This window comes from Erpetoichthys calabaricus, chromosome 6 (assembly GCF_900747795.2).
Source record: "Erpetoichthys calabaricus chromosome 6, fErpCal1.3, whole genome shotgun sequence".
Taxonomy (NCBI): Eukaryota; Metazoa; Chordata; class Cladistia; order Polypteriformes; family Polypteridae; genus Erpetoichthys; species Erpetoichthys calabaricus.
In genome coordinates, this window is record NC_041399.2 from 92,225,449 (window position 1) to 92,238,918 (window position 13,470).

Genomic DNA, 13,470 nt, shown 5'->3' on the forward strand with positions numbered 1-13,470 from the left:
ATCTTAAATAAGGATCGAGTGATGAAGTCTAATATCATGACGATATCCAGACAAGTGATACGAAATGGATATCATTGCTACAACATGGTCATGGCCAAACAGAAATACTGCAGAACAGCAGTCACTGCTGTGGAAAGCCATTCAAAATGGTGTGACAGGAATGTCACCATATTAACAAGAAAACTGTTGAAAACATCACAAAAACTAAGTGTAATAACCCACATAACACAGAGATGAAAATATTAGACAAAAAAGAAGTAAAAATCACAAAACATTGTAATGTATTGCAGATCTGAAACTCAGTAAGTAGTATTATGAGGCATAGGAAATTTAAATATTATTGTTTTGTAACCCAAGTTTTGGGAAAATATTGTATTGTGGGATACCCTTACAAGGAGCTGTCACTTTTTAATTAAGATTATATTTACTGAATAAGCACACAACTTAAGATATTATTTTTGCTTCCAGTCTACCTTTTACGCCGTACATTTCCACAAAATCCAAACCTTGTTTTTCAAGCTAAAGAGTTTAAGAAAATTATGATTTTTTTTCTAAGTATGCAGTTTGTAATGTGTTAATTAAATAATGCTCACATTGTTCTATTTGTATTATTACATTATTTCAAACTGGGGCTGTAAGAGTCACTACTAGAACTATCTTACTATATGACCACATCACTGTTTACACTGGCATCCCACTAAGTTTAGGCGGCTTACAAAATCCTATTTGACATATAAAAACTTTAAATGGCTTAAGCCCTATTTACTCAAGATGTAACGGCCGACCCCTTACCCAGCCGGCAGCTACACCTCCAAGACCTGTGGCCTGGATAATTTACTGAGATGAATCAAGCCGTACCTCTAACAAAGTACACTTTTCCCCACAATTGACGGTGTAAATATAAACTCACAAAAGCAGATATGTAAAATTATACTGATTAAATGTATTAAATGAAACAACAAGACAAATGCAAAAATAGAAAGAAACATAAATATAAATATCCCTCCACCACATCAACAACGAGACACCACCATATATAAATACAACAAAACCCTCCCTTGCCCCTGTAACATATAACGAACAACACGAATAACTAAAAATGAATGAGATATGGAAATGATCGTGAACTTGAGTCCGGTTATAAAAACTGTCCTGAATACGGTTGACTGAACTAATGATAAATGAGTTGTTTGAATTTCCCGGAACAAAATGGAGCAGCCTCACCGTGAATCCTCGGTGCGTGGTGGATGATAAAGTCTGACCCTAGGGTCTCTCGTGATGAGGGTATTGAAGTAAGTCCGGCGGATTGAAAAACAAACGGGATGAAAAATGCGCAATGTAGAATACAGCAGGTAAAGATGGCTCGTGGTCGTGAAAATGAAACAGTCTCCTTCTCTTCTCTTCTCTTCTCTTCTCTTCTCTCTCTTTCTCCTGGCTATTCCCTCCTGATGGCTTAAATAGTCCTGTGACGGCTGTAATTGATTAATAGTGAACAGGTGTTTTCCAGGTTTGAGGCTGTGGTCTTCTTCCATCATCATTTACTGATACACACAAATAAACAGCAAACGGGACAATGGAAATGAGACGCACTCAGTACTAACATTTGACAACACTAACTATGTAGCCCCGCTACAAAGAGAAATTATCAGTGCAGACATACTGGAACATACAATCACAAAATCATTTTTTCTTACACTTTCTAAAGATGAATCAAATTACCATTAATGTTCAAACCTTTCACTACACACCCCTCAAAGAGTGTCAATAGCTACCTGTTGGTCTGTGGGATGCTTCGTCAGTCTCAACATTTGCATTTCCAGGATGAAAATGCATTGCTTTAGACTGGCATACCTTGTTTAAAGCCTCTGAAATCATTATAACTCTGCTTTTTAGTCATTTTTTCAAAAGTATATATCCTAGCATTACAAACTGTTACTGACCCTTCTCTATTCTTTTTCTCTCCTCGGTATCCTACAGCTATTGGTACAGTATCAGACTACTACTCCTACCCACCCAAAGTCAAACTTGTGATATTAGGAGCTTTGTTTTCTTTTTTTATCTTTATTCATTATAATAGAATCTATAAAATAAAATAGGGAGCCTAAGGATGTATTGACGAAATGATTAAATCAGCTTGGACTGTACTAATCAATCATCGACTCCAAAAGGGTTTATTTTCTCTATAAATGCTGCTGACTATGGTATTTGTTTTCCTCTCCTGTGTGGTCAACAAGTAATAGATTAATTTTGTTATATATTGTTATATCTGTTTATGTTAATCTTCATGATTACTCCTGTTTTACTGCATGTTCAGTATAATTTGTGTGCATATGTATATAAATGTTGTATGGTAACTCATTTACTCTAAGTACATTATACTTGCAAATATGTGTAAAAGCTCTGAGCCTTTAGTCTGTAAATAGTGCTATGCAGAAATTAACTGAATTGAACTTTGTCATTTATCTGTATAATGAAGAAGACTATATAAATACTGTATACCCAACATGATCAGCTTTTTTATTTATATAGGAATTTTACATAACAAATACATAGCATACACTAATAATTTGGTGCTCAATCTTAAAATTAAATGAACTGAAATGGTTGTCGTTGCCTTTTTATTTCAATGCAGAGTTGCAAAGCCTATGCCAGCAATATTACATGCAAGGCAAAAACCAAACCTGAAATGAGCACAAGTTCATCACAGGGTACCATTCTCAAAATTATTTATGTATTATATTATACTCTACGCCGCATAATTATTTATTGATGGGTGAACACTTCCTGAAAGACACAGTTGTCCAAATGGGGTGGGTTTGAGGATATGACTGTGAGTGAATGAAAAGATGGAACTCTGGAGAGAGCAACATACAATTGTCCGTGACTGAAAACTGTTTTTGGCAGATACAGGCATATCTTTTTGAAAGTTTGGCCCTGTGCCTTTTTAATTGTCATTGCAAAGGCCAATCTAACAGGAAATTGTCTGCATGTAAAAGTAAAAGGCAAATTTGAATCTGATGGGGTCAGGGATATCTCGGAAGTGAATGGTGATAGTAGCTGGAAGCATTTGGGACGTTGCCACAATTTCTGCCTCGCCACCATAAACTCCGGAAGTATTCATGTAGTCAGCGTATTGTTGAGCAGACTGTATGACTATGCTTCTGTGACTAAGAACAACGCTTTGTCGTGCATACCCCATGGTCTTAGAGTTTGCGGGCGGGGCTCTGTCATGCGTACCCTATGCGCACTGCCTGCTCATGCCTCAAGAGTGAGGGTGGACGCAGGAGGAGGGTTAGAGTTGGCGGACGGGGCTCTGTCTTGCGTGCATGCGTATCCCATGGTCGGGCGACTTGGTGGATTATATATAGAAAAGCAGCCGGAACCGAAAAGAACAATGAAAAGTGAACGTTGCTCAGAGGTGCATGTGGACTGTAGTAGAGACAATTATAGGTCGTGTGCCGAGTTGTTCCAGAGTGACAGTTAAGAAGTCGATGTCGCCATATAGTTGAACGGGATCAGAAATAAAAGGAAAACAATGTGAAGGCAATGTCACAGGTGTTCCGTTTGTCCCGTCTCCAACATCGAGGAGCCATGTTGCGAAATGTTGTTCTTCAGGAATAGCTCTCATATTTGTCGTCAGTGTAAGAACATGTATGTGACGCCACAAAGGTTGCTTGTTAATGAAACTGGCGACAGTAAGTGCTCGGGAGCCACGCATAATGACGGGGAGAATTTGTCGGAAATCTCCACCCAATAGTATTGTTTTGCCTCCAAATGGCTGCATGTCACCCGTGAGGTCACATAATAACCTGTCAACTGCCTGGAATGCGTATGCATGTGTCATTAGCGCCTCGTCCCATATTATCAATTTGGATTGCAGAAGATGTTGAGCGTGTGGCGAGGTAGGCTTGATGTTGCATGTGGAAGTAGTATTCAGCCTCAACTGTATTTTAAAAATGGAATGTGCAGTGTGTCCACCCGGTAACAATGTTGCAGCTATTCCTGTAGATGCTATGGTTGTAGGAATGTCTCCCCTAGCTCTGATGGTATGAATCAGGGTTTTGTAGACAAAGGTTTTCCCTGGTCCTGCAGGACCATCTAAGAAGAAGCATGTTTGTCGGGGATGGGAATCGCTGTATGCAGCGTGTAAAACAGTGTCAACAGCGTGTTTCTGTTCTGTGTTGAGTTTGTCGTAGTGTTCCGGGAGGAGGGTTAGAGTTGGCGGCCAGGGCTCTGTCGTGCGTATGCCATGACGTGGGAGGAGGGTTAGAGTCTGTGGGCGGGGCTCTGTCTTGCGTGCATGGACGCAGGAGGAGGGTTAGATTCGGTGGGCGGGGCTCTGTCGTGTGTGTCCCATGACGTGGGAGGAGGGTTAGAGTTGGCAGGCAGGGCTCTGTCTTGCGTGCGTGTGTATCCCATGGTCAGGCGACTTGGTGGATTATATATAGAAAAGCAGCCAGAACCAAAAAGAACAATGAAAAGTCAACGTGGCTCAGAGGTGCATGTGGACTGTAGCAGAGACGAAAGCGACTGAGGCGGTGTTTGGTGAGGTGTTGCGTGCTGGCACATGAGCAGGCAGTGTGCATGCCTCGAGAGCGAGGGTGGACGCGGGAGGAGGGTTAGAGTTGGTGGGCGGGGCTCTGTCGTGCGTATCCCATGACGTGGGTGGAGGGTTAGAGTTGGTGGGCGGGGCTCTGTCGTGCGTATCCCATGGTCTCTGTCTTGCGTGCCATGGTCGGCTGCTTAATGAATTGTTGATGGGCGGGGCTCTGTGAGTTGGCAGGCATGGCTCTGTCTTGTGTCTTGCCTGCCATGGTCGGCTGCTTAGTGAATTATATATATAGATATGCAACATAACCTGCATGTCTGCACGATGGGAGAAGACTAAAATAGACTGAGCAGACATGGGAGAAAAAATTAACTCTACAGAATTCCTGGCGAAAATGTTAACCCAGGTCTCTGGAACTGTGTGGCATTATCCACTGGACCTAAATGCATTAACTGTGTTATTATTTTATTTGTATTTAAAATTCAAATCTGTGATAGAAACCCATGTGAAATAGAGAGGAATGCTTATAAGAAGCAGCTGGTTGAAGAAGTTACTGTATTTACAAGGCCCAACTCTTTATATTTACAGTTAGGTCCATAAATATTTGGACAGAGACAACTTTTTTCTAATTTTGGTTTTGTACATTACCACAATGAATATTAAATGAAACAACTCAGATGCAGTTGAAGTGCAGACTTTCAGCTTTAATTCAGTGGGGTGAACAAAACGATTGCATAAAAATGTCAGGCAACTAAAGCATTTTTTGAACACAATCCCTTCATTTCAGGGGCTCAAAAGTAATTGGACAATTGACTCAAAGGCTATCGTTTCCTGTTTATGATTTGCTCTGTTTAATCCGGACGTAACTATTTAACAATATTTGATCATTTTGCTCATTTTGAGCATAGAACTGGATAACAGACGTGTGGATTATGTGACACGAGTAATAAGTGATTTTTTTTTCTTCTTTTCCATGGACGTTTTTAAAATTGTTTGACATTCAATATTTGCCACTATAAGGTCCTGTTCCATTATAAGCGTTATGACATCTTTTTTCTATAAAAATGTATGAGATTAAAAAATTTTCTCTGCCACCACCGCAAACTACATGGGGGGTAAGTAACATAAAAAATATAATTTTGGGTGGAGCAGTCCTTTAAATCTCTCAAAGACTTTAGTGTCTTTACTATACAGTCAACATTATAACTGTAAATTTTAATCCAGTTGTGATTATAATATAAATATTCCACTTTTGGGGTAAAATTCCCCAAAATTCTGGTATTTTTCTTAAAGTCTTCTGAATGCAGCATTGGTCCTGAGTTTACAACTACCCATAGTTTCTTCTCCTGATTGTTATAAGAACCGCTCATCTTGCACTGAATCCCTGTTCTTTTTACCTCATATAATTATCATGGGTTACATTAAACCTCTTCTGTCTGTCCAAATCTCTTACATCCAACATGATTGTTAAATTAGAAACACCTTACTCTAGAGGAATGCCACGATGCGGTTACGTCAGCTTTTTTCTTTTAATCTAGTTATGGAAACACCTTTTTATTTGCATCCAATAAAACCAGAAACTTCTCCTAAGGAGCTAAATCAATATGAAAATCCAAGTAGAAAATTCTGTATACATTTCTCCTCTTCCCGGACAGATTAATCTGACAGCAGAAGCCTTTTCTAAATCCACATGTCAGCTTCTGGCTGTGTTTGAACACATTTCTTTGCTGTTTTGTCTGATTTGTGTTCTTTCTGTCACTTTGCATGCATGCTGATGCGTGACCTCACTAGCTTTATTTTATATGTGGCAATCAATGCTCATTTGTGAGGAAATTTGTGTTTTCAAAGCAGTCAATGGCTCTGCTGATTTTTGTAAGGTAATTTAGGGCCCAAAACAAAAATGTAACAATTTAGTGACTAAAAGGAAAATTTGTTAATGTATAAGAAACTTCAAGGAACAGAAACTCTTAATGATAAGAAGAACAAAATTTAATTTAATATAAGCAATAAAACAACACAAACTAAGTAATAACTGGGAAACTAAATCAAGAAAAATACAGAATAAAACATTTTTTTACTATGGTAGAAAAAATGAACACGTCATTAGAGTGTGGCAGCATAGGGGTGCAGTGATCAACACTGTGTTTGGATCCCAGCCCAGACATTGCACGAGTGGAGTTTGTACAAATTATCATGCGTGGGTGTTATTCTGAGTATGCTGGTTTCCCTGTCATAATCCAAAGATGCCCATGTTAGGTTAAATTGGGATTCTAAATTGTCCTGGTATGACTGTGTTTGTGGGTGTGTGTGGGCCCATGAATGGACAGGCACTCTATCTAACATTGGTTCCTGTCCCGTCTCCAATGCTGCATTTCTATCCCAGTAGGAAAATTAATGAATGAATAAAAAATAAGGAAACTAACAAAAGAAGATAAAAGTTACTAACTAGTAAAGGAAATAACATTCAAAGATTTAATTAAACTAACTTCTCAGAAAAAGAATTTTGGTGGTGTAATGCATAAAGCAAATCTACTGATTGGACCAATTTTCATATCTAGTGATTTAAAGGCTAAGAACATGTGTTTTTTTTTAAAAGGAAATAAATATTGAGAAAAACAGAATTAAGAAGAGAAAAATTAAGACATCTAATACTGCAAAGATAATTACACAGTTTTTAAATGATCACAACTTATCAGACCCCTGGAGGTTTCTTAACCCAAACTCAAGAACATATTCGTTCTACTCACCAGTGCATTATAGCTACTCAAGAATTGATTATTTTTTTATAGATAATAATTTCCTGCCTACAATTAAATCATGCAAATATGACACAATTGTTATCTCTGACCATGCCCCTCTAGTCTTGGAGCTAAAATCAATAAGCCCCTCGTACTCACCTCGCAGATGGCGTCTTAACCCTCTTTTATTGGCAGACGAGAACTGCACAGAATTTATATCCAAACAAATCAGCTTCTTCCTAGAGACAAACACGTCTACAGAGGTTTCTGCAGGAACACTCTGGGAAACTCTAAAGGCCTTCCTAAGAGGCCAGATTATTTCATATCTTTCCCATAGAAATAAATTAGAAACCAAGAAAGTGTCAGAGCTAAGAAATGAAATTACTAGAATAGATGAAGAACAAGCCAGGCGTCCAAGTGAAGCTCTTCACAGGAAAAGGCAGGCCCTGCATACAGAACTTAACATCTTAACAACTAAAGAAACTGAACAACTTATTTATAAGTCTAGACAGCATTACTATGAACACGGAGAAAAAGCTAATAAGCTTTTAGCTCAACAAATTCATAAACAAGAAGTTCACAATGCAATACCAGTAATCACCAACAAGAATGGAGAAGAAATCATCGACCATAATAAAATAATGCACACATTTAGAGATTACTATAAGTCTTTATATTCCACTGAGCCCAAAGAAGACAACACGCAATCTAATGCATTTCTGGATAATTCTCAAATACCACAAATAGATGCTTTAAGTGCTGAGGAACTAGATAAACCTCTAACGCTAACAGAATTACTAGACGCTATAAAGTCACTACAAAGCGGGAAATCATCAGGCCCTGATGGTTACCCCGTAGAGTTTTATAAGAAATTCTCCACTCAGCTAGCTCCACTCTTATTGGTAACATTTACAGAAGCTAAAGACCACCAAATACTACCTCACACATTTCGACAAGCATTAATCACCGTCTTTCCTAAACAAAATAAGGGACTTGTTACAATGTGCATCATATAGACCAATTTCACTCCTGAATAATGATGTTAAGATACTCTCAAAAATCCTAGCTAGAAGGATGGAGAAAGTGCTGCCCTCGGTAATATCACAAGATCAAACTGGATTTATTAAAGGCCGACATCTATCTTCAAATCTCCGACGCTTGTTTAATGTTATATATTCACCAGCAAAATCAAACACCCCAGAGATATTACTATCATTAGACGCAGAAAAGGCATTTGACATGATCGAATGGAATTACCTTTTCACTGCATTGGAGAAATTTGGGTTTGGCCCGAATATTTGTGCTTGGATTAAACTACTGTATACCAGTCCAGAAGCTTCAGTTTGTATTAATAAAATTTGCTCAGACTACTTTAAACTAGAACGTGGTACCAGACAAGGATGTCCCTTGTCGCCACTGTTGTTTGCAATTGCTATTGAACCACTGGTGGTTCACTGCCAAAATTCTCATCAGATAAAGGGGATTGTCAGAGAAGGACTGGAACAGAAAATTTCTTTATATGCAGATGATATGGTCTTATATATATCGTACCCAGAAAACACTGTCCCTGCTGTTTTAACAGCACTAACAGAATTTCAAAAGATATCTGGTCTTAGAATTAATCTGAATAAAAGTATACTCTTTCCAGTGAACTCACAAGCATATAATAATAAATTAGACACCCTACCTTTTACCATAGCAGATCAGTTTAAATACCTAGGGGTAAATATCACAAGTAAACATAAAGCTCTTTATCAACAAAATTTTGGCGTCTGTATGGAAAAAATTAAGCAAGACTTGCATAGATGGTCAACCCTTCATCTCACTCTAGCCGGAAGAATTAACATCGTTAAGATGAATATCCTTCCTAAACTTCTCTTTTTATTTCAAAACATTTCAATATATATGAATAAATCGTTTTTTAAACAGTTAGATTCAATAATAACCTCATTCATTTGGAACTCAAAACACCCACGTATCCGAAGAGCGACCCTACAAAGACCTCAGGCAGAAGGTGGCATGGCTTTACCTAATTTTCAGTTTTATTACTGGGCAGCAAACATACAAGCCATAAAAACCTGGACACAAATAAATGCACATACACAGGCTTGGTCTGCAATAGAAGTAAAATCCTGTAGTACTTCTTTATATTCCCTGCTCTGCTCTCCAATAAATGAAAGTTATCGCAAATATACTAATAACCCAATTGTGCTTTACTCACTCAGAATATGGAACCAAATTAGGAAGCATTTTAAGATGGAAAATCTTTTATCAGTGGCACCTCTGCAAGGGAACCACCTCTTTCAACCTTCGCAAGTATATCCAGTTTTTAATACCTGGAAAAGTTTTGGGATTAAAATGCTCAGAGATCTTTATATAGACAACATATTTACATCTTTTGAACAATTACGTTCAAAATTTAACCTCCCAGCTACACATTTCTTTTACTATCTTCAAATTAGAAATTTTGTTAAACAGAAATTGCCCGATTTCCCCCACCTTGCACCCTCCACAATGCTGGAAAAAATACTGCTCAATTCCGAGGAAACAAACACTATTTCCGCAATATATAAAATCTTATTAGAGTCCCTACCTTTCAAAGATCCAAGAGGACATTGGGAAGAAGATCTCTTAATCAATATATCAGAAAAGGAGTGGAAGGTAGCAAAGCAGAGAATTCACTCGAGTTCTATATGCGCAAAGCATAGAATTATCCAACCTGCGAGCGCTGCAACCAAGCTCCTGCCTCACTGGGTCACATGTTCTGGGCCTGCACCAAACTAACATCATTTTGGACAAAAATTTTTAAGTGCCTCTCAGACAGCCTTAGTATCACAATCCCTCCTAACCCACTAACAGCTGTGTTTGGTGTCCTTCCAGATGGACTTGAATTGGAGAAGGACAAACAAACGGTGATTGCATTCACTACACTCTTGGCACGCAGACTTATTTTGTTAAATTGGAAGAATCCTAATTCTCCTCTTATAAGTCAGTGGGAAACTGATGTTTTATATTATTTGAAATTGGAAAAAATCAAATTTTCAGTTAGAGGATCTGTACAAAATTTTTTCAAAACTTGGCAGGATTTAATCAATATTATTTTAGAATAAGAGAATTAACTATTATTGCATTTAACTCCCTTCTCCATCTCTTATTTATATAGATATTTACTTCTCCCCTTCTTTTGTCTAATGTTGCCTTATTAAAAAGCTTAAAGCAATTTTCCTTTAGCTAAGCTCTCCTTCTCAGGGGTGGGGTTTGATTTGTCTTCAAATTTGTTGGGTTATAAATTGATCTGTTTGTATGGAATGATTACAATGAAAATTAATAAAATAAAAATATTAAAAAAAAAAAAAAAGATATATTAACTGTGTTATTATTGTACTAGTCATTTAGCCCATTACAATAACGGGCGCTAGAACAGTAGTGCATAAACATTAGTAGGAACAGTCTATATTAAATGGCAAGGGACTTTGACCTCATTCTTTTTGTTGGTCGTATTTTTCTTCTTTCAGCCTTTCTTTTGTTGATGTTTACTTGCTGAGCTGACCGTTCTTCGTGGGCTGCCGCCGTGTATTGTGTGTCTTTAATTTTCTGTGACAGTAATACTGTCTTGTACGGCTCTATTCAATAAGGGCGCGTAGATAATTTAGTTCAAATGGCTCTGGAATATGTGAAGAGCAACAGGTGCAGATCTTTATTTACACGCGCCTTTATTCGCTGCGCCCAATTGAGGTCGTCCTTTTGAGGCTCACCTTTTTGTGCGCGCCCTTATTGAAGGATGCCTGTGCGCACCCTTATTGAAGGATACCGTCTTGTACGTCCGCTGGCTTGTACGTCCGTAATATATGTCCGTACGTCCGTAATATACCTTTAATTTTCTCTGGCGGTAATACAGGCGTGCGCGTCGGTAATATGCCTTTAATCTCCTCTGACAGTAATACTGGCTTGTATGTGGCTGTAATATGCATCACTGTATTGTGTACCTTTAATTTCCTCTCGCAGTAATACTGGTTTGTATTTCCGTAAAACGCCTCTAACTTTCTCTGACAGTAATATCGCGCATAGCACCATGCCCCGCGCATGCGCACTTCACCAGAAGACACTCACACACGGACACCTGGACGCACATAAGGATTTTATATATATAGATAGTGTAAAAGGAGAGATAAAACAGAGAAAATAGGTTTGGGGGATCCACCCTGTATACTGTAATAAGCAATACGTTTTTAGAAAAACAAGAGTAATCATATGAGACTGAGTCAGAGCGTGACTGACTGGGGGAGTGAAGTGGTTGGTTCTTTATAGGTGGTGGGCAGGAAGAGGCAGGTCCTTGGTGGAAGTTTGGTCAGTAGGAGGGTGTGGTCTGGCAGGGGAACTGGGTGGAACTCTAGTTGGGCTTCCCTTCTGGTGGCTTGTGGAAGACGGAGAAAAGGCATTGGTGCACACCATCAACCCCTGACTCCGTGTATTACTCTCAGTTAAACTCTTAGACTGTCTCCATTGTGCACATGTGTGACAATAGCATTTTGGAAACCCCAACTGAGAAAAGAAAACATTGTGTTTAGTGATTGGGCTTGACACTGGCATGTCAATTGTAATGAGTTTTGACTCTTCCCCCTCCACAGAAACCTGGCCAGGTAGAAGGTCCTTCCATTCCGTTTCTTTTCCCTTCTCTTTTGTATTCTCTTCATGTAATGAAATGAGAAATACAGTACATTTGTATACTGTTGAAACTCTTGTCACATAAATGTCACAATGGTGGATGGTGAGTCATGTCACTGGCACAATTTTTTACAAAAGCAAATGACTAGTCAGATTTCTGTGTGAGTAAAAGAAGATTCTATTGGTGTTAGCATCAACTCCAAGCAAAATAAAGAAACAATGGCATTTTCTGTATGAAAATTTGTCAAGGGCAACCCCATTTTTTCTTGTATGTCTGCAGACTTCTCTAATGTAAACATTAATTTATCTAACTAATAACATCCATTCCTCTTTTGGTATCAAAACATGCAAGTTCATTCACCTTTCATGTCTCTTGATTGGCATCAGATCATTGACATGGTTATTATCTTAATAATAAAACCATATAGATTAAAAAAAGGTCAAGTGCTCACAACAGCCACTGTTCAAAAATATACTGGCAGTGAACTACCTAAATACAAACAGCAACTCATCAGGTTTATTGAATGGCATTGAGGTAAAAAGGACAAGCCACAATAACATGGAAGAACACACAAACTCAAACAGCACAACTCACACGCCACACTGTAAATCTGGTAGCAGCACTATCTACCATGCAGCCAGGTGTTTGTTGGTCAGTGTGATGCTAGCAAGCAATTGAAATAAAACAATTTTCCACATACATACCTGTTCTTTCTGCACTGGGATTGTGAGCTTCTTTAAAAAAAGGAGCCTCATACTGCTAGCTTCTTTTCCATGGAGTGGAAGTAACTCACATAGGCTTCTTTAATGATCTTTTCAAATTTAGTGTTGGGAGAAAATCAAGATGCAGTTCAACGCCTATTGAATGATGAGTTGCTGATATTTATTATGTTTTTTTTTTCTAATTACTATGTAAACATTTAAGGAAGCAAATGGACCTGGGGCCTCATGTATAAATGTTGCGTACGCACAAAAAGGTTGCGTACTCCCGTTTCCATGCTCAAATCGTGATGTATAAAACCTAAACTTGCCTTAAGGCCACACATATTTTCACGGTAGCTCAAACCCTGCCGTACGCAAGTTCTCTGCTCGGTTTTGCAAACTGACAGCACCCATCGTCAAAGCAGTGCTTTTGTTCCATTGTGGTTTCCCTTTCTTTTTTAGATTAACCCCTTCACCGCCCTCTGCCGGATATATCCGGCACCGCTGTTTTAATGCTAACGCCATACTGCCGGAATTATCCGGCACATTTGCCTGTTGTTATATGAATGCCTGGCAAGTAGTATAACTGACAGTTTGGCGTGGGTATTATTACTACGTTGTATTTCGACAAGTCTGTGGTTGTTTTGGCCGGTCATGTGACGTGATTCGCATGTAACAGCTGTGAATATGGCGAAACGTAAACTGACTTCAAGTGAGGCTTTGCAGGCGATTTTGGACAGTTCTGATCATGATTGTAGCAGTTCTGAAGAAGATTTTAGTGACAGTGATGAGCAGCAACGTGCGCTGCATGATATT